This window comes from Nicotiana tabacum, chromosome 20, assembly GCF_000715075.1.
Source record: "Nicotiana tabacum cultivar K326 chromosome 20, ASM71507v2, whole genome shotgun sequence".
In the NCBI taxonomy this organism is placed as follows: domain Eukaryota; kingdom Viridiplantae; phylum Streptophyta; class Magnoliopsida; order Solanales; family Solanaceae; genus Nicotiana; species Nicotiana tabacum.
The window spans coordinates 164,969,786-164,992,877 of record NC_134099.1 but is presented as its reverse complement, the minus strand read 5'-3'; positions in this window follow the sequence as shown (position 1 = coordinate 164,992,877).

Here is a 23,092-nt window from a genome sequence, read left to right as displayed (position 1 = left end):
CAGTAAGTTTGAAAGGGAGGGCATGTCTGTATAAGAGGGCAGAATCCGGTCTGTATAAGGGGGCAGAATCAGGTTTGTAGAGGGGGATTTTTGATTTTTGGAGAGTTTGGGGGAACCTAAAAAAGAATAGCTACTGTTTTCATTGCCTCGTTTAGGATCTGAAATAGCTAAAACTTTCTTCCTTTTACTTCTGCTCTATACTTGGGGAGGTTTATAGTTGCTGGTTGTTTGTTGCTGCACTGCTGTTGCAACTTCTGTTTGTTACTACTGCTGCTGCTGATCCTCTTCTTCCTCTTCTTGTATTGTCAATACCAGGTACATGCTTCGAACTCCCTTGATGTAGTTCCTTGAAGTTCACAAATGGAAATATTCACAGATTTGTGTTCATTTGTAGGCTGCTTATTGTTTACAATTGGATGAATTGTTAGTTAATTATACCTTGTCGATATTGGTTATGTGTTTTGTATTATGTGAACAGTGGAGACATACGAATTGTAATTAAGAGCTAACTGAAGTGCTATGCTCATGTTGACATGCTGTTAGTTTACAAATTTGAACTGCTATGCTCACGTTGACATGCTGTTAGTTTACAAATTTGAGCTGCTAGGTTGTCAGTTCGCTTTACCATAACAATTAGTACTAGATGAAGTTATTTGAACTCTTGATTTATTCTGCTATAAATGATTCATGTCAAAGTAGGCAACTAGTTAGGGACAATAATTTAATTAGAAACAAAAGCATCAGAATGTTCGAATGTGCGCGGGTTTGTTTTGGGACTACTTGAATTCATGATTATCTAGAAACCGCTTTAGTATAGATAGTGCTCATTTTAAGTATAGCACTATTCTGTTAAAAATCAAATTCAGAAACATGATTGGAGTTGCATATGTATGATGGGTCATCAATCTTGATTTCGAGTTATACTTAATATCAGTAGGCATCAACGGTTTAGGTTAATAATATCAGTAGGCATCATCAGTAATTTATTTAAAATAAGCAGGCACCATTAGCACTGATTAAACAAATTGGTCGTGATAATTGGATATGAATAAGTAGTTAATTTGAACGAGCATACGTCGTAGTATTTTATTACTATTTGGTACACACACTCTGGAGAGTTGGAGTAATTGTGGCGTGCAAATGCTTATCTCGCGTTCTTCTCGGCCTGATCCTGTTCATCTGAACTAGGTGAATCCTAGGCCCACTTTGGGCCACTGAAAATTCACGGTTGGCCTGCACGAATTTTATGGTTTAGGCTCTTTGGACCCAAGACTGATATGGCAATTGGCATGTTAGCACCTAAGGATGGACTGGGTTTTTAAGTTAGGTAGCGGATTCGAATCAAAAGGTTCGTCCTTTCGTTTGGATCCGGACTTGAACTTGAGGCCCCGATTTTGTAATATTAATTAACTAGGATTCTTTCTTTCAATTTAGAGACAAATAAAGTAGAGAATCGTAGTCGCTCTTCGGTTTGCCCTTTAAATAATGAATGAGATGAGCCTCGCCAAATAAATCACCTAGGCTGCGGGGCCCTCTATACGTATTGGTAAAATTACTTGGACTTCGGGATGGGCCGTTTAGCAAAACTTCGCAGCCCTACCCAAAAATATGATACGCTAGTCGCTTTAGTCGCGCCTTTAATAATTTATTTTTTAAACTCGGGTGCACATTTATGTGACCCAGATCCAAATCTGAACGAAGTCAAAATGTATCTTTAATCACGGGTACATTAATTGTGACGTGGTTCGAGATGCATTTCCATGACGTTGCAAATTCCTTTAAAAAATAATGAATGAGACGAGCCTCGACAAACAAGAATACACAAACTGCGGGGCCCTCAACGGACAGTTATTTCAAATGCTTAGATTTCGAGACAGGCCGCATAGCGAACTTTACGGCTTTTCTCAAAAACAACAACGCGTTAGTATCTTTAGGCGCGTATTTAATAATGTTATCTTCCTAAACTCGGGTGCACATTTATGTGACCCAAATCCAAATCTCAACCAAGTTGAAACGTATCGAAAATTGCGGATACATTTATGTGGCGCAATTCGAGATGCATTCTCACGACGTTGCAATTCTTTGAATAAATAATAACAAAAGCGGTGAACGGTTAAAATTTGCACATAGGTTCATAATTGTATAAAATCAGATAATCAAGCCAAATATGACAGTTGAGCGACCGTGCTAGAACCACGGAACTCGGGAATGCCTAACACCTTCTCCCGTGTTAACAGAATTCCTTATCCGGATTTCTAGTGCGCAGACTGTTAAACAGAGTCATTCTTTTCCTCGATTCGGGATTCAACTGGTGACTTGGGACACCACAAATCTCCCAAGTGGCGACTCTGAATCTTTAAATAAAATCTCGTTTCGATTGTCCTTTAATTGGAAAAACTCCCTTTACGTCCCTTTGCGGGGGTGTAGGTGAAAAAGGAGGTGTGACAGCTCTGGCGACTCTGCTGGGGACGTAACCCAGAATCTCTAGTTCAGGGTTCAAGAATTCGAGCTTAGATTAATTGTTATTATTTGGATTTATTTATTATCTGATTTTATTACATGTGTTTAGCCTAAATGTGCAAAATGTTGCTCTTACCGCTTTGATATTATCTGAACTGTATATATAAACTGCTACGAAATCCCTTTCTTCTCTCTCTTGAGGAGTGCACGTTGATCGTGACTTCTTTCTGTTAGTGTCATATCCCAAAATAGAACGAGGATTCGGAGGAGTTGCAAAACCGGATGATCTTTTAGTTACCGGTACGCAGTTCCCATCCTCGGCTCGAGTTGTCCGCTCGAGTAAGCCAGGTCTAGAACAAACACCCAGGATAAACCTAGTATAACAAAACCTCATGTCGTATCCCTAGTAGGAACGCTTATTTTCATCATGTGCACTTGACTTAGGGGACTCAACACAGGGGTTGGGTCCGTCTAGGACAAGCAACCTGAAATGAAAAGACCATCCTGCGGCATCCTATTTGTTTTACGCATTTATTTGCCACAGACTTGCATGCCGACCGGCTTCTGACAATATTGAAAAAAAAGAAAATAGCAGTGTAGAGAGATAATTCTGAGTTAGCGGCGAACTCTGCCAAAATTTTGTGAAAATGAAAAAAAAATGTTTTTTTAGTGTAATTTATTTAAACAAGTCTTGTTGTCAGAATTAGTTTATTGTCGTGGCCCGAACTACGCCGGTTTGATTCTCATAGGATGTGAGATACGTAGGCAACCCTCATCGGGTCCAACCTCCCCTTTTGCAAAAATAGCCAAAAAATGTCAAAAATTTTAATTTTTCGTCATAAATAAGTCGGGTGATTCCATTCTTGTAAAAATAGTCGAATGTCCCTAAAAAGATGCCGGAAGGCTATTTTTGCGAGAACAACCACTTTTGGTCATTTTTAAGGTTTTGTCCGATTGGTAAAACACAGCCTTTAAATCTTCTTCGAAATGTTGAAAGGTCGTATTGACAAGACCGGAGTTTTTAAATGTGTGTCAATTCTTCCTTTGAGTCCAATGGGTCTTAATCACCCCAAACAAACATGCAGAATGAGCACGGGTCCAAGTTTGCTGGTAACAGTTAGGAGCAAGATCCCTTTGGAGTTGCGCTTGTGGTGGGAGGATTTGGAAGAGTCAGAGCGAGATAAGATCAAATCACATCTGGGAGGCCTCACTAGTTTGTTGAACGTCAGACCGAGATGTGACATCATAAAAGCTTTGATTACATTTTGGGACTCGTCCCACAACGTATTCCACTTCTCAGATTTTGAACTCACCCCAACCTTAGAAGAGGTAGCAGGTTATATGGACATTACTGAGGGGCTAAGGCACAAATATCTGATTGCTCCAAGAGCCGTCAATTCGCACAAGTTCATGGATCTGCTAAAGATAAGCAAGGGAGTCCCGTACTCTGAATTGGATATTGGTTTTTCGACTTTGCAGTTCATATACCAGAGGTATTGCCATATAGGAGGGTTCAATGATCTGGAAAGCGGGGTTTGTAGCAGAGGAAATTGGACAAAATGGGATGAACATAGGCGGTTCGCCTTCATGGTAGCGTTCTTGGGCATTGTGGTGTTTCCTCGGAAAGATAGAAATATTGATTTGAAGGTGGCTGGAGTCGTCAAGGTCCTAATTACCAACAACAAAATCATGTTTGCCCCTATGATAGTGTCCGAGATATACCGAGCTCTCACAGCCTGTAAAGCCGGGGCAGATTTTTTCGAAGGATGCAATTTGTTATTGCAAATGTGGATGATCGAGCACTTGTGTCATCATCCTCAGTATATAAGCTATAGATCTACAAACGAAGGTTGCATTGAAGAATATAACACGAGGGTTTCAGGGCTCAAATTGCCAGAAGGGTCTGAAGACTGGGCATCTTGCCTTCGCTCCATCACTGCAGCACAAATAGGGTGGACATTGGGTTGGCTTCCTGTGGAAGAAATTGTGTACATGCCCACCACGGGTCCTTACTTCCTCTTAATGGGACTCCGAAGCATTCAGCCTTATGCGCCTTACCGGGTGATGATACAGTTAGGGAGGTGTCAGGTGTTACACCCAGATGAAGATCTCAGTGTTTATGCAATCGAGGTTAGCACCAACGGCCAATTTCATGAAGAAGCCGTTCGTTCTTATGGAATGAATGCCAGTATTTAACGGTAAACACTCGAGTGCGCGACCTATCCCGAGGCGAAGTCTCACCTGCTTATATCGCTTGGTACAGGAAGAGAGACGTTGTAAGGGACGAGCCAGAACGGCCAACCAAAAAACCTCACATTCAAGAGTTCGTTGAGGCGTCACAGGAACCGTGGGACTGGTTGGCCAAAGAGCGCGAATACCGGGCCGAAGTAGGCAAGCTGAAACAACACATCAAGGATCTGAAATTTGAGAACAAGGTGAAAGTTGCTGCCGATGAAGGAGAGAAGAACAAGTTAGCCCAAGAAAATGAGGCTCTCAAGGCTCAGATCCGACAAATGAGGATAGATCCTGACAATCAGCAAATGAGTCGGTCGGATGAAAGATTGATTAACAGACTAAAGAAGGAAATCATTAAGCGCCGGGATGATCTGAAGAAATCCGAGGGTGCCGTAGCACAGCTCCGGGCACAATGGGCAAAAAGAACAAAAGAGCGCACACAGTACTTGCAGCAGGTGAAGAAGGAATATGAAAAAACCATCGCCAAACTAAAGGGAAAAATGACTTCCCTTGAGGACAAGGCAGCTAAGCAAGCTGAAGCTTATGAAATCGAAAGTGGACACTGTTACGATTTACTGGCTCGATTGGAAGATGAAATACGGCACTTGCAAAGGCAGCATCTCCAGGATTCTCAGGTTTTGGGGGGCTGTAGTGATCAGATAAGGCGCCTGCTCATAGAAAAAGGTCGAACCAGGAACAAAATTGGGACTATTGCCCATGCCATCATTAGGAGATGCCGAATGTGTGAAGACATGACCCACACTACCTTCATGTCAGCAGTAATGGTTTTCGTCAAGCGGACAATGTACGAACTGGAGCAACTTGAAAGGGATCTCGCACCTAAGCCCGCGGCAAGGCCGAACGATGCCTCTCGAGCACCAACTTTTGGAGCTTTAATGTATTTATAGTTCGAGTCAGTATTTTCGTTTTTAGAGTCTGTTGTCTGTCTGTATATTCTATTTTTCATCAAAATGTGTTAGTAGTTTTTTTTAGTCCGTAATTGGTTTTACTTCAGGTTTGTTCTCCTTTCCAAAAAATTGTTTAGTTTGTATTATAATGTTTCAGTAAAGAAAATGGAAAATTCCCAAAATTTGCTTTCACATTTATGTGTCAGAACTATGCATAGTCTGATTCATGCGGGGACATGATACATAGGCTATCCACATAAGATTCGACCACCACTAAAAAAAGAAAGTCTGGAGGCACTTAAAAGAAGTCGGAATGACGCATGCAGTCAGAACAAAGACATGATAGAAATGGTTAAACTGCTTAGGAACATTGCATCCCCAACGTCAAATTGCAATATGTGTTAAACTCTAACGCTAACAAGTTTGTTGTTGATCCAGAGATTTCGAAACAGTTAGCTCGTTAGAACATTCTGGCAGATTACCATTACCACACAAGATCTAAAGGGCCCATTCCGAAAAGTATGTCTGGTTCGGACAAAAGTGTTGAGGAGGAAAGGACGGAGATGCAAATGATGAAGGAGGAAGTAGACATGTTGAGACAAGAGATAGCTGGGATGCACCTAGCCTGGGCTAGGGGACAAACATCACCAATACCTCCCCCTACTCCTACCCTCTCACCGACTCGGACTCCGGAACACCCTCCCACTGGTCCATCAACAAGCTTCCCCATTGCCCAATACTATCAGGGGGAAACTTCCTATAATCCCCAAGCTCCACCACCCAAACAAAACCCTCCTCCACCAACTGTTCCTGTTTTCGTGGCACCTCCACCCGCCACATTGCAAAAATCATCCGATGAACCAGTGTTTCAGGTTCACGACAACCAATACTATCCTCCTGAACTCACCTTCAAAGCACCCGAGCCATACACTTACACCCCTCACCTTCAGCTCCCGGCAGAAACTGAGAGGCCGGCTAAGAATCCGGAGCAGGACGAAGTGCTTCGTAAAGTGAAAAGCCTGGAGCAATCCTTCAGGAATATGCATGGATTGGGCAGCCAAGTTAGTGTGGCCTACAAAGATCTGTGTCCCTTCCCCGATGTTCAATTGCCGGCAGGTTTTAAGATGCCAAAGTTTGATCTATATGAGGGACATGGTGATCCCATGGCACATCTACGAGGTTTCTGTAGTAAGATGAGAGGGGCAGGTGGAAAGGATGAGCTGCTGATAGCTTATTTTGGTCAAAGTTTAAGTGGGTCCGCACTGGAATGGTACACGAGGCAGAATTCTAGCAAGTGGTATACCTGGGATGATCTAGCACAAGCATTTGCAGGTCACTTCTAGTATAACCTTGAGATTGTCCCTGACCGTCTCACACTGTTGAAACTTGAGAAAAAGCCTGGAGAGAGCTTCAGGGAATTCGGATTCGTTGGAGAGAACAACCAGCAAGAGTCGATCCACCAATGAGGGAAAGTGAAATGGTGGACTACTTCTTACAAACTTTGGAGCCAACTTACTTTGGTCACCTGGTGACGTCAGTTGGAAAATCTTTCAACGAAGTAGTAAAAATGGGCGGTATGGTTGAATAGGGACTCAGGTCCAACAAGATAATGAGCTATTCGGCAATCAAGGCCACAACTCAAGCTATCCAAAGAGGCACGGGAGGTGCGCTCGGGAAAAAGAAGAGAGAGGAGGTCGCAACAGTCGAAGCAGGTACTTGGTCCAGATCCAGAGGTCTTTCCCCTCACTACCAACCCAGACCCCGTCACCCAAATTACCCACATACTCCATACGACCCTCTACAACCCTATTATCTACCACAAGAGCCACATTTCTCCGTCCATTACGCCCAAACTTACACCCAGCCTCCGGCTCGCCCACAATGGCGTGTGCCGTTTCCCCAAAATACATATCCACCTCCACAAAACACATACCCACCTCCGAAAAGCGCATATCCACCACCAAGGGCCTACAGGAACCCTTTAAGGCCAGGCTTCCGCGGAAATCATGCTTTCAGGAATGAAAGGTTGCACAGGCAGAGAACATTCACTCCGCTGGGAGAAACCTATACTACTCTGTTCCACAAATTGAGGCAATTAAGCCTATTGAGTCCTGTTGAGCCCAAATTGCCAAATCCCCTTCCCAAAAATCTAGACCACTCAGTAAGCTGTGAATATTGTTCAGGGGCTCCCGGGCATGATACTGAGAAGTGTTGGAAGTTGAAGACTGTCGTACAAGATCTTATTAACACAAATAGGATCGAGGTTCAGGCACCAGAGGCACCCAACATCAATGAGAACCCGTTGCCAGTGCACCATGAGGCTCACATGATCGAACTAATGCACGAAGGAGGGGAGCCCAAGAAACCCTCACAAATGGTAATGATAATTCGTGCCAGTCTAAACGAAAAGCCAACCAGTGGAAAGGCAGTGGTACAGTTGGGCAGGGTAGATGACAAGCCAGTTGTGGTAAAGGGGAAGAAGCCAGAGCCGGTCAAGGTAGTACTACAGGGAGTATCAAGAACACCAGTGTTAGTTGTGAAGGGGGCCCGCATAGAACCAGTTGTTATCATGCCATTAATGCAGTTGCCGATAACAAGTGAGAAATCTGTGCCCTGGAGCTACAGTCAAGTGACAATGATGCATAAAGGGAAGGAGGTTGTGGAAGAAGTATGTGAGGCCCAGGGGTTAACTCGTTCGGGAAGGTGTTTTGCTCCCGCAGAATTGAGAAGGGCCAATCCTATAACAATAAAGAAGCCAGTGATGGAGGAAGAAACAGAGGAGTTTTGAAGAAGATGAAGGCACATGACTACTCCATTGTAGAGCAGTTGAGGAAGACCCCGGCCCAGATTTCGTTGCTATCCTTGTTGATCCATTCAAGCGATTATTGTCGGGCATTAATGAAGATTCTGAACGAAGCCCATGTTCCAAACAAGCTCTCAGTGAACCATTTGGAGAAAATAGTGCACAAAATCTTCGAGGTAAACCGAGTGACATATTTTGACGATGAGTTGCTAGTAGAGGGTACAGAACACAACAAAGCACTCTATTTGACTGCAAAATGCGAAGACTCGGTGATCACTCGAGTACTGATTGATAATGGTTCAAGTGCCAATATCTGTCCTTTGGCCACTCTAAACAAACTAAAAGTTGATGATGATAGGATTCACAAGAACAACGTCTGCATCCGAGGTTTTGATGGGGGTAGTACTGACACAGTGGGTGATATAATACTGGAATTGACAATTGGTCCGGTCGAGTTCACCATGGAATTTCAAGTGATAGATGTGGCAGTGTCGTATAATCTTCTGTTGGGGCGACCCTGGATCCACACAGCCAAAGCAGTGCCTTCTACACTGCATCAGATGGTCAAATTTGAATGGGATAGACAAGAGATTGTGGTACACGGGGATGATGGTACACATACCGTTAGTGATGCCATTGTGCCCTTCATAGAAACCAACGATGACAAGGGCCCATGGGTTTATCAAGTTTTTGACGCAGTCTCAGTAGACAAAATTCCTGAGGGCAGGGCCTTCCACTTCCCAGAATCGCAGCTACGACCTTCATGATAGCCTCAAAAATGTTAAACAGCGGGTTTGTACCAGGAAAAGGTTTGGGGGGTTGATCTGCAGGGTATTGTCCAGCCAGTTTCCTTGCCCAAGAACCTGGATACTTTTGGGCTAGGATTCAAGCCTACCGCAGCGGATGTAAAGCGGGCCCGCAAGTTGAAGAAAAGAGTCTGGGTCCTTCCTAAGCCAATCTCGCGCCTATCCAGATCATTTGTCAGAGCAGGTTTCAGAAAGTTGTCGGTCCCGAAAGTTCTCGGACCACTGATGAGGGCATTGAAAGGCTGTTCGCTGATGTCAACATGATAGAATTTGGAAAAGGTTCCAGTAAGGCAGACATACAGTTTGTGGGGCCTAGGGCCAATGTCAACAATTGGACAGCTACTCCTCTTCCTACCTTGAGGGAGTCTTGGTAGTAGGCTTTGGATTTTTCTTTCTTGTTTTCTGGACTATTCCAGAGTTGTAATCCAGTTTTTGTTTTATTTTTTGTATTCGGCAAAAGTGTGAAACTCTGTTATCCCGCAGTTTAATAAAGTGAAAGTTTTCTCTCTTTGTTTTTGTTTTAATTCTGTTTTCTTCTTTTCTCTTTCTGAACAGTTCTCTTCATACTGGTTCTAATGACATGGCATGCACAACGGATCTTCAACCTAGTCTAAAAGATCAATCTGATTCCGAACTAATTGTACAAGAGGTCAATTATGATGATGAATCGGAATACGATGAGGATGAAGCCTTTGAAGAGATAAACAGAGAATTAAGCCAGTTCGAAGAAAACCCCAAGCCCAACTTAAATAACACAGAAGCCATCAATTTAGGGGATGCAGACGATATCAGGGAAACTAAAATAAGCATCCACATTGAACCAAATATCAGGGAAGAACTAGTCAAAACACTCATTGAATTCAAAGACATTTTTGCATGGTCGTACAATGACATGCCGGGATTAAGCACTGATTTAGTGGTTCATAAATTGCCCACTGACCCGGCATGCCCTCCCGTCAAGCAGAAATTGAGGAAGTTCAAAACAGATATGAGTGTGAAGATTAAAGAAGAAGTAACCAAGCAGCTACAAGCAAAGGTTATTCGGGTCACTCGATATCCTGATTGGTTGGCTAATGTGGTGCCAGTGCCGAAGAAAGATGGGAAGATCAGACTGTGTGTCGATTACCGCAATTTGAACAGTGAAGCCCCAAGGACAACTTCCCATTACCCAACATCCATATCTTGATCGATAATTGTGCCGGACGTGAGATTGTAGATTGCCATGCTGGGTATCATCAGATTCTGATGGATGAAGAAGATGCGGAAAAGACGGCGTTCATTACGCCATGGGGGACTTATTGCTACCGAGTAATGCTATTTGGTTTGAAGAATGCTGGGGAAACATACATGAGAGCAATGACTACTGTGTTTCATGACATGATACACAAAGAGATTGAGGTATACGTGGATGATGTGATCATAAAATCCAAGCATCAGGAAGACCACGTAGCAGACCTAAACAAGTTTTTCCAAAGACTTCGAAGGTACGATATTAAGCTCAACCCGGCCAAATGTGCATTTGGCGTTCCATCTGGAAAGTTGTTGGGATTCATCGTCGGTCGGCGAGGCATTGAGCTGGACCAGTCAAAGATCAAATCCATCCAAGATTTGCCACCGCCAAAGAATAAGACAGAAGTAATGAGTCTGTTGGGAAGGTTGAATTATATCAGCAGGTTTATCGCTCAACTCACAGCAACTTGTGAACCCATTTTTCAGCTACTAAAGAAAGATGTCGCGGTAGAATGGACGGCAGAATGTCAGGAGGCATTCGACCAAATCAAAGGATATTTATCAAATCCACCTGTGTTGGTTCCACCTGAGCCGGGAAGACCGTTAATTCTTTATCTAACGGTCCTGGAGAATTCGTTTGGTTGCGTACCGGGGCAACACGACATTACAGGAAGAAAGGAGCATGCCATCTATTATCTCAGCAAGAAGTTTACAGGATATGAGGTTAAGTACACTCAACTCGAGAAGACATATTGCGCCCTAACTTGAGTGGCCCAGAAATTGAAGCATTATCTGTCGTCATATACTACTTATCTCATTTCACGCTTGGACCCACTGAAGTATATTTTCCAGAAGCCTATGCCCACAGGGAGGTTAGCGAAATGGCAAATATTACTCACGGAGTTCGACATCGTCTATGTGACGAGGACGGCCATGAAAGCCCAAGCACTGGCCGATCACTTGGTTGAGAATCCTGTTGATGAAGAATACGAGCCATTAAGGACGTATTTTCCTGATGAAGAAATGATGCATATATATGAGTTGGAATTATCTGAGGAACCAAGTTGGAAGCTCTTCTTTGATGGAGCCGCAAATGCGAAAGGAGTTGGAATAGGAGCGGTACTTATTTCTGAAACAGGACATCATTATCCTGTTACGGCACAACTACGTTTCTATTGTACCAATAACATGGCTGAATATGAGGCATGCATTTTGGGCTTACGGTTAGCTGCAGACATGGATGTCCAGGACATCTTGGTCTTGGGAGACTCGGACCTCCTGGTGTATCAAATCCAGGGTGAATGGGAAACACGGGATTTGAAGCTCATACCATATCGATAATGTTTGCACGATCTGAGCAAGCGATTTCGATCAGTGGAGTTCAGACACATCCCAAGAGTTCATAATGAGGTTGTCGATGCTTTGGCCACTTTAGCATCGATGTTGCACCACACAAACAAAATTCATGTTGACCCATTGCATATTCAGGTTCGTAATCAGCATGCTTATTGTAACATGATAAAGGAAGAAATGGATGGTGAACCATGGTTTTATGATGTCAAGGAATACCTCAGGAGGGGGATATACCCGGAACAGGCCACCGGAGATCAAAAGAGAGCCATTCGGCGATTGGCAAATGGATTTTTCCTCAGTAGAGGAGTGTTGTACAAAAGAACCCCAGATTTGGGATTGTTGAGATGTATAGATGCTAGTCAAGCCACGACAGTTATGACAGAGGTACATGTTGCAGTTTGTGGGCCACATATGAGTGGATATGTGCTGGCGAAGAAGATTCTCCGAGCAGGGTACTATTGGCTCACTATGGAGCGTGATTGTATCAATTTCGTGCGAAAATGCCATCAGTATCAGATACACGGAGATTTGATTCATTCTCCGCCGACAGAATTGCATACAATGTCAGCACCATGGCCATTTGTTGCTTGGGGCATGGATGTCATTGGACCTATTGAGCCGGCAGCTACCAATGGTCATAGGTTCATTCTGGTGACCATCGATTATTTCACTAAGTGGGTTGAAGCTAAAACTTTTAAGTCGGTAACCAAGAAGGCACTGGTAGATTTTGTCCATTCCCATATCATCTGTAGATTTGGGATCCCAAAAGTGGTCATCACGGACAATGGTGCTAATATTAACAGCGGTTTGATGAAAGAAGTATGTCAGCAGTTCAAGATTACACACCGCAATTCCACCCCATATCGTCCCAAGGCGAACGGAGCAGTTGAAGCGGCCAACAAAAACATAAAGAAGATACTTCGGAAAATGGTAGAAGGTTCGAGGCAATGGCATGAAAAATTACCATTTGCATTGTTGGGTTATCGCACTACTGTCCGAACTTCGGTAGGGGCAACTCCTTATTTGTTGGTATATGGAACTGAAGCAGTAATACCGGCGGAAGTTGAAATTTCATCCCTTCGGATTGTCGCTGAAGCTGAGATTGATGATGACGAGTAGGTCAAAACCCGTTTGGAGAAGTTGAACTTGATTGATGAAAAAAGATTGGCAGTTGTGTGTCATAGCCAGTTATATCAAAAGAGAATGGCAAGAGCATACAACAAAAATGTGCGTCCCCGGAAGTTTGAAGTGGGCCAGCAAGTGCTGAAACGCATCCTCCCACATCAGGCTGAGGCAAAGGGCAAGTTCGCCCCGAATTGGCAAGGGCCATTCATTGTAACCAGAGTGTTGTCCAATGTCGCTTTATGTTTAACAGATATCGAAGGGAAATGCGTCGACATGACTATCAATTCCGATGCAGTTAAGAGATATTATGTATGATTTCTTTTAATTGTAATTGTTGTTTGTTTGTACTTGGCATTTATCGGAGAATGAAATGATGGAGGCAATTCTTTCTTCTATCCAAACACTTTAACATTTGCTTCCCCTTTTGAGCCTTATTTATTTTTTCATACCCCTCTTTTGGAATCAGTAATGAAAATGAAAGAAAAGAGAAGAGAAAAATAATGATAATAAAGACAAAAGAAAGGTAACAAGAAAAACAAAGGAATTGGGAACTACGTTTGACCTGATTCCTCAAAGAAGGATACGTAGACACTTCACGGCTCGGTCATAGGGTAACATAGTGTGCATAGTGTAACATAGTGTAACAAAAAATATCCCCAAGCAAGAAAAACTGGGGCAGAAGTTTGTGTTTGTAATTTTGGGAAGAAAGTTCGATTCCAAGAGTTGTAATGTTTTACCCATCAAAATGATTTTGAACCCTCTTGATACCCTTTTTCTTTAGCCATACACGAAAACCCATATTGATGTCCAAAAATTCCTCCCGATCAGTATCTGAGAAGTGCCAAGTCATGCAGATGGAAGTCGGGGATAACACCCCGATCCCCAGCAGAGAAGAGGATCATGAACTGGAAATGAATTGATAGCCGAAAAAAATCCCCAGCAGAGAGAGTCATATCGGCAACACTCCAATCCCCAGCTGAAAAATAAAATAAAATGAGAGAGTCTTATCGGTGAAAACCTTCACAGGCACCATAAGGCGACGGAAGATGAGAGAAATAAAACGAGAGAGTCTTGTCGGTGAAAACCTTCACAGGCACCATAGGACGACGGGAGTTGAGAGAAACGAGAGAGTCTTATTAGTGAAAACCCTTCGAAGGGCACTATGAGGCGACAAGACAAGATTGGCGAAAAGGATCCGCATTTGGCAAAAAGTTGAGTGCTTGTTTATCCCCAGCAAGATGACGTCGTCCAAAAGATTGATTGATACAAATAGACTGGGTTGGTTAATCTAAAATGGACGACATGATCGTTGGGATCGGTTATATCATTCAGATAAGTTCTTTTCTTTCTTTTTCCCCAGCATTTGTTCAGAAAGACTTCTTCTTTTTCTATTTTTTGAAATCATCACTTTTTCATTTCTTGGTTTAAAGACTTTAACTCCCCAGCAGTTTATTTTTGAAAAGGATTTTCAGAGCTTACTACCAGTTGCCGAAATGGTACAAAGCAAAATGCGAATAGGACAGGCCAAAGATAAGGTGACAAAACGAAAAGAAGTTGGTCACAAGACTAAATGATGAATGGGTCTAGATTCCAAGAGGACCAAATTTCCAGGGGAAGTTGGAGAAAAACAGAAAAACAACAGTTGAAAAGTTCCAAGAGGATCCCCAACAGATTTGCGAGATGTAGGAACAACTCCGACAGATTATCGACCAAGTTCCGTGATGGTCGGACAACACAGAGCGGGGAAGGAATAGAAAAGAAAGTCATCCCGGCAGGAATATCATCCCCAGCAAATAATATCATCCCCAACAAGTTTTGTAACAAAACGCAAAGCAGAGAAAGGAAAAAGGGAAAAACCATCCCCAGCAGGAGTGGCACGACCACTCACCACGTTTTAAACTAACAAATTTTTCTTTGATTTGAAGCAGGGAAAGGAAATGTTATTGACAGCATGAGGACATGGCCACAAAGAAGATTATCAAACTGGAGCAGGAAATTTTCTCTCCTTGCAAAAATTTTCTTGAAATCAGATACCCACTTAGGGAAGATGGAAGATAACACAAGTTTTGAAGGAAGTGGAATCCCCAGCAGTAGATGGGAGAAAAAATACAAGTTTTAAAGAAAGCAATCTTGGAAGAAGCAAGATAACCCAAGTTTTAAGGGTAGTGGTATTTGAATCAGTATCATCCCCACCATTGTTAAAGGGAGGAAAGTAACTAGTCTTAAAGAAGGAAGATAATTCCCCCGCAGTGTTATCCCCGGCAGGTTTCAGAGAAGTGAAAACACCAGCTTGAGGAAAGTAGCTCCAAGTGGAAGGAAGGCACCAATTTTAAAGGAAAGTAGTCCGTGAAGAAGTAAAATAACATAGTTGTGAATAAAACACCGGTGTTGTCCCCAACAATTTTCGGAGGAATAAGACACCAATTTTGAGGGAAGCAGTTGAAAGAAGATGATTCAAGTCAAAGGAGTCAGGAGCCCGCCTGGAGAATGGAGGCTGATTTATTTTCAAAGTTGCTGATGAAGTCAGGAGCCCGCCTGGAGAATGGAGGCTGAATTATTTTTAAGTTGTTGTAGGAGTCAGGAGCCCGCCTGGAGAATGGAGGCTGATTTATTTTCAAAGTTGCTGATGAAGTCAGGAGCCCGCCTGGAGAATGGAGGCTGAATTATTTTTAAGTTGTTGTTGGAAGTTAGGAGCCCGCCTGGAGAATGGAGGCTGATTTATTTTCAAAGTTGCTGATGAAGTCAGGAGCCTGCCTGGAGAATGGAGGCTGAATTATTTTTAAGTTGTTGTTGGAGTCAGGAGCCCGCCTGGAGAATGGAGGCTGATTTATTTTCAAAGTTGCTGATGAAGTCAGGAGCCCGCCTGGAGAATGGAGGCTGAATTATTTTTTGTTGTTGTTGGAGTCAGGAGCCTGCTTGGAGAATAGAGGCTGATTTATTTTCAAAGTTCCTGATGAAGTCAGGAGCCCGCCTGGAGAATGGAGGTTGAATTATTTTTAAGTTGTTGTTGGAGTCAGGAGCCCGCCTGGAGAATGGAGGTTGATTTATTTTCAAAGTTGCTGATGAAGTCAGGAGCCCGCCTGGAGAATGGAGGCTGAATTATTTTCAAGTTGTTGATGAAGTCAGGAGCCCGCCTGGAAATGGAGGCTGAATTATTTTCAAAGTTGCTGATGAAGTCAGGAGCCCGCCTGTAGAATGGAGGTTGTTAAATTTTAAGTTGAAGGAGTCAGGATCCCGCCTGTTAGAACGGAGGTTGTTATATTTGAAGTTGATAAAGTCAGGAGCCCGCCTGCAGAACATAGGAATGCACATCAAGATCAAGTCAGTAGTCAGTAATGCGGAGGGTCACAACAAAAATACCCCCAGCACGAATCCCATTTCATAAATCAGAAAGAAGACTACAAGAGCAAGTCGAAGATAGATAAGATTTTGTAATCATTAGTTTAGTCTAGCTTTTGTTTTCTTTCTAGCAATGGTGTAATAAGGAGGTCAGTAAGCAGTAGTAGCAGCAGTAACAGCAAAATCACAGTTCCATGGTAGTCCCAGCTACCAAAACTTCCCGAACTACATTGACCTGATTCCTTTTTAGCCATGGATATGTAGGAAACCTTCGAAGCAAAGGTTCGGTTAAATCTTTCAAAAAATGCTTCACAGGGAGTAGTCCAACGGGCAAAAATCGCTCGTATCCGCCCACTTTATCTTTGCACGAAAACTCTTTGTGTTTTCGGACAAAGAGGGGCAGCTGTGAGCACGTGATTTCTGCTCTATGAGAACTACTCCCAAAAAAACTCTTTGTGTTTTGTGTTGTTTGTGATTTTTTTGAATTTTGTCTGTGCATGTTTATTTCTACTTTAATTAAGAAAAATACAAAAATAAGTGATGCATGTGCATTTAGGATTTAATTTTACAATTTAGGATTTAAATAAATAATCAAGTTTGTTTTACAAAATGGAAAAATTACAACAAATATGTACTTTGCATTTTTAGCATTTAATGTCCAAATTGTGCGATTTTATCTTTATTGGTATTTAATTTCGTGTGATAATTATTATTAAGAGCTAATATTTTAAGTTAATTATCGATTTTATAATTTAATTAGGATTTTTAGTTTTATTGTTGAAAAGAAAAATTGAAAAAAAAAATAAGAAAAGGAAGATTCAGTTGGGCCAATTTGGCCAAGCCCAAATCCTTACAGCCAAACTTGGCCAAAAACCAGCCCATACCCGCCCCAAATCCAGTCTACCTGCGACTAATCCGAACGACGTCGTTTTTGTCACTCTCAATCTGGGTCGTTGATCTCATTTGATCAACGGTCCAGATCAACTCCTCCGTCACCCGATCCGTTCCCATCCAAGACCGATCCGGTCTCAAGGGTAAACGAAGCGACGTCGTTCCACTTAAATGAGCAATCCAGGTCGTTGATCACATCAGATCAAACGGCTTGGATCCAATCCCTGCGTACGTATATAAGGGGTCCAAACGAACTCCGCCAACCAAGCCGCCCCCCCTCTCATTCTCTCCCAAGCCTTGTCTCTTTTAGAGACGAGGAACCCTAATAGCCGCCACCCCATCCCTTCACCGTAAACCCGGCGGCGCCGGCTCTGATGGCCGTGAAAATAACACCCCTGAACCTCCTAACCACCCTCAACACGATTCCATACTCCATTAACCTCGAATCATACTCTAGATTCTCGAATCTTCGATCGAAGACCCCATCCCAAACCCTAGCTTGTCCACTTAACCCCAAAATTACACCCAATAATCCCTTTGACCTCCTCGTCGCTAATCCCTAACCAGATTGGCTCGAATCCGAGTAAAAACTCATCGAATGGCGGATCTATGGCTCGACAATTCGAGATTGTTTCAAAGCTATCAGGGTCGAACGGTTTCTGGTTAGTATTATAAGTCTATTTCTGATGAAATAGACGTATAATACTAACTGGAACTCAAGTTCGAAAGGGCATATGGTTGAAATCCGAGAAAAGAATAGTGAGTTCTTCTTAACTTCTTCTTTTTCTTTTTTCTATGTGTTTGTTTGTCTGTGTGATTAGTCGCTTCTTTAGGGTTTTCAGTTTAAGTTAATCCAGTATATATATTCTGCTTCTTTTTCTGATTCTGGTTAGATTAAATATTCCAATGTTTGTTTGAGTAGTTCAATCAATTCTTCGTTTACCTAAATTAGGTTCATTGTAATTCGTCTTTTGTCCGTTATTTTCCCTCTTCTCCATCAGTTTATGTTCTGTCGATTAGTAACATAGGTTATAAATAGTCTCGTCGATTAGTTCATTCTTGTTTGTAGATCAGTAAGTCCATCAAATGGTTTAATGTCGTGTTATGTGTGTTGATCTGTAGACACTTAGCTTCAGGGCATTGTCAATATGCTGACAATGATCCTGCATTCTTGTATAGATTTGACTTAGAATCCCTGCATTTATGATTGATTTTGATTCAATTTCAATTTCAGATTTAATGATTCTATTGAGTTCTGTGCTGTGATTTAAATTCAGTTCATTTTGTTTCAATTGGAATTCAACCTTAGTCATTTAGTTGTTAGTAAGTTGGTTATAGCTGTTAATCAGAATTAGTTTTAGATAATTGTTAGTTTGAACAAGATTTTAGAGTTAAAGGTTTTAATGCAGATGAATGGATTGTATTGGGGCAGTAATATTAAAGGGGTTTCAGGGGTGATTTGGGAATGGAACAGTTAGGATAATATTTTAACGTTAGTATTTTGTTAGTGAGATATGAGTGTCTTTAAATTAATATGGTAATGGAGAACAAGAGGGAATGGGGGGCTGAAATAAGGAAAAAGCTTTCCTTAGTGAGTTTTAAGTGGAAAAATTCAGATTTTTAGTGGGGAAGGGGGTCGGGCATTAAGTTTGAAAGGGAGGGTAGGTCTGTATAAGAGGGCAGAATCAGGTCTGTAGAGGGGGATTTTTTATTTTTGGAGAGTTTGGGAGAACCTAAAAAAGAATAGCTACTATTTTCATTGCCTCGTTTAGGATCTGAAATAGCTAGAACTTTATTCCTTTTACTTCTGCTTTATACTTGGGGAGGTTTATAGCTGCTGGTTATTTGTTGTTGCACTGCTGTTGCAACTTCTGTTTGTTACTACTGCTGCTGTTGATCCTCTTCTTACTCTTCTTGTATTGTCAATACCAGGTACATGCTTCGAACTCCCTTTATGTAGTTCCTTGAAGTTCACAAATGGAAATATTCACAGATTTGTGTTCATTTGTAGGTTGCCTGTTGTTTACAATTGGATGAATTGTTAGTTAATTATACCTAGTCGATATTGGTTATGTGTTTTGTATTATGTGAACAGTGGAAACATACGAATTGTAATTAAGAGCTAACTGAACTGCTATGCTCATGTTGACATGCTGTTAGTTTACAAATTTGAACTGCTATGCTCACGTTGACATGCTGTTAGTTTACAAATTTGAGTTTCTAGGTTGTCAGTTCGCTTTACCATAACAATTAGTACTAGATGAAGTTATTTGAACTCTTGATTTATTCTGCTATAAATGATTCATGTCAAAGTTGGCAACTAGTTAGAGACAATAATTTAGTTAGAAACAGAAGCATCAGAATGTCCGAATGTGCGCGTGTTTGTTTTGGGACTACTTGAATTCATGATTATCTAGCAACCGCTTTAGTATAGATAGTGCTCATTTTAAGTATAGCACTATCTTGTTAAAAATCAAATTCAGAAACATGATTGGAGTTGCAAATGTATGATGGGTCATCAATCTTGATTTCGAGTTATACTTAATATCAGTAGGCATCAACGGTTTAGGTTAGTAATATCAGTAGGCATCATCAGTAATTTGTTTAAAATAAGCAGGCACCATTAGCACTGATTAAACAAATTGGTCGTGATAATTGGATATGAATAAGTAGTTAATTTGAACGAGCATACATCGTAGTATTTTATTACTATTTGGTACACACACTCTGGAGAGTTGGAGTAATTTTGGTGTGCAAATGCTTATCCCTCGTTCTTCTCGGCCTGATCCTGTTCATCTGAACTAGGTGAATCCTAGGCCCACTTTGGGCCACTAAAAATTCACGTTTGACCTGCATGAATTTTATGGTTTAGGATCTTTGGACCCAAGACTGATATGGCAAATGGCATGTTAGCACCTAAGGATGGACTGGGTTTTTAAGTTAGGTAGCGGATTCGAATCAAAAGGTTCGTCCTTTTGTTTGGATCCGGACTTGAACTTGAGGCCCCGATTTTGTAATATTAATTAACTAAGATTCTTTCTTTCAATTTAGAGACAAATAAAGTAGAGAATCATAGTCGCTCTTCAGTTTGCCCTTTAAATAATGAATGAGATGAGCCTTGCCAAATAAATCATCTAGGCTGCGGGGCCCTCTATACGTATTGGTAAAATTACTTGGACTTCGGGATGTGCCGTTTAGCAAAACTTCGCAGCCCTACCCAAAAATATGATACGCTAGTCGCTTTAGTCGCGCCTTTAATAATTTATTTTTTTTAAACTCGGGTGCACATTTATGTGACCCAGATCCAAATCTCAACGAAGTCGAAATGTATCTTTAATCACGGGTACATTGATTGTGATGTGGTTCGAGATGCATTTTCATGACGTTGCAAATTCCTTTAAAAAATAATGAATGAGACAAGCCTCGACAAATAAGAATACACAAACTGCGGGGACCTCAACGGACAGTTATTTCAAATGCTTAGATTTCGAGACAGGTCGCATAGCGAACTTTACGGCTTTTCTCAAAAACAACAACGCCTTAGTATCTTTAGGCGCGTATTTAATAATGTTATCTTCCTAAACTCGGGTGCACATTTATGTGACCCAAATCCAAATCTCAACCAAGTTGAAACGTATCGAAAATTGCGGGTACATTTATGTGGCGCAATTCGAGATGCATTCTCACGACGTTGCAATTCTTTGAATAAATAATAACAAAAGCGGTGAACAGTTAAAATTTGCACATAGGTTCATAATTGTATAAAATCAGATAATCAAGTCGAATATGACAGTTGAGCGACCGTGCTAGAACCACGGAACTCGGGAATGCCTAACACCTTTTTCCATGTTAACAGAATTCCTTATCCAGATTTCTGTTGCGCAGACTGTTAAACAGAGTCATTCATTTCCTCGATTCGGGATTCAACCGGTGACTTGGGACACCACAAATCTCCCGAGTGGCGACTCTGAATCTTTAAATAAAATCCCATTTCGATTGTCCTTTAATTGGAAAAAACTCCCTTTACGTCCCTTTGCAGGGGTGTAGGTGAAAAAGGAGGTGTGACAATGGTATCTTCTTCAATTCGCAGCTTCGTACTGTACCTGTTGTAAACATCATTCCACGTGGTTGCAGGGAATTCTCGAAGGACTTCTTTGAGTCTTCTCGTGGCTTCAGAACTTTTGTCATTTAAATTACTTGCAAAAGTTATTGCAGCCCAGTTGTCAGGTACACAGGGTAGAGTCATTCTTTCACGCTAGAATCTATCAACAAAGTCTCTGAGCAACTCTGAATCCCCTTGTTTGATTTTGAAAATATCTTCCATTCTTTTCTCAACCTTTTGAGCTCCCGAGTGTGCTTTAATAACAGAATCTACAAGCTCAGCAAAAGAATTTATAGAATTTTCAGATAAAAGAGAATACCAGGTTAATGCACCCTTGGTGAGTGTTTCTCCAAATTTCTTGACTAGTACTGATTCAATTTCTTGTTTGGTCAAGTTGTTGCCTTTCGCGCCTGTTGTAAATGCAGTCACATGGTCATGTGGGTCTGTAGTACCATCATATTTCGGGATGTCAGGCATTTTGAACTTTTTCGGAATTGGAAGGGGAGCAGCACTTAGCTTCCAAGGTTGTTGTGAGTATTTGTCCATGTCTACTCCTTTTATTACAGGCGGAACTCCAGGGATTTGCTCAATACGCTCATTTTGTTCCTTAATCTGTTTCTGCAAGGTTAGTACTAAATTTTGCAAATAGGAATTATTTGAATTACATGGTCCCCCTTCATGTGGTTCACTGGTGGTTCCTCCATTTCCAGAATTAACAAGACCAGAACGAGGATTCTCCAATGTATTATTATTAGGAGTTGGTGTGGGTGGTGCAGCAGGCAATCGACTAACTAGAGCCTGAAGAGCTTTGCCGACCTGTGCATCAATTAGCTTTTGTAAAGCTTCATTTGCACCTCCTTCAAAATATTCAGATTGTTCTTGTTGATCAGCACATGATTCAGGAGCAGGAGTGCCTTCACGAGATTGACGTGGTGAATCTGGAGGGGAGGGAACCACGTCAATGTTCGGTAGGTCTCCTTGATTTTGATGGATTTGATTTTCATGGTTTCCCAATGTGTTATCACTATTATTGTTGTTGTTGTTGTTGTTGTTGTTTGACATGTTGATAAAGACGAATAAAATGTAGCTTCAAAGAAAAGATTATCAGTTTCCCGGTAACGGAACCAATTTGTTTAACCAAAAATATGATTCTTTGGTCAAAGCTAAAGACAAATAGAAATTCGGGCTACTGATAATCAGGAGACGAAAAAGAAATAATAGACTTTTGAGAATGACAAATAAGCAGTAAATAGGTTTGTATTCCAATGTAATGTTGATGATATTCTTTGTCCTTACAAATGACGAGACCTCCTCCTTTTATAGTTGATTCTAAGTAAAGGAGTAATACCTTAGTCTTAATGAGACAATTATGAGCAATAAATGACATTAAATAAGACGTTACACAATCATTCCTATTTAATACCAATTCTCTAACGTATTGGGTATTTAATATTGAATTTGGACTCCTTTTCGTCATCATATCCATGTCTTCAATGCCTTCTAATCTCTTGGCTTTAAATGACCTAAATAGGTACGAAGCTTGTATTATTCGAATTGTCTCTCGTGCCTATTTAGCTTTCCTTTCCTCGTATCTGTTGTCACTCGTGCCTCTTAACTGATCATCATGTTTTGACCATTTGACCAGTCCTCGTGTCATGTCACGTCACCTTCAATGTAAATTCAGTTTTTTCCCAATACAGTTACTCCAAAGCTTCCCGTGATATCTCGGGTAACAGATGTTAGCTCTAAAAATAAAAGAGTAAAATATACACGGAGATATCTAAAGTTATCACGATTTTCATTTAATTAGACATCTTAACTAGGCCTTGTTTCAACAGTG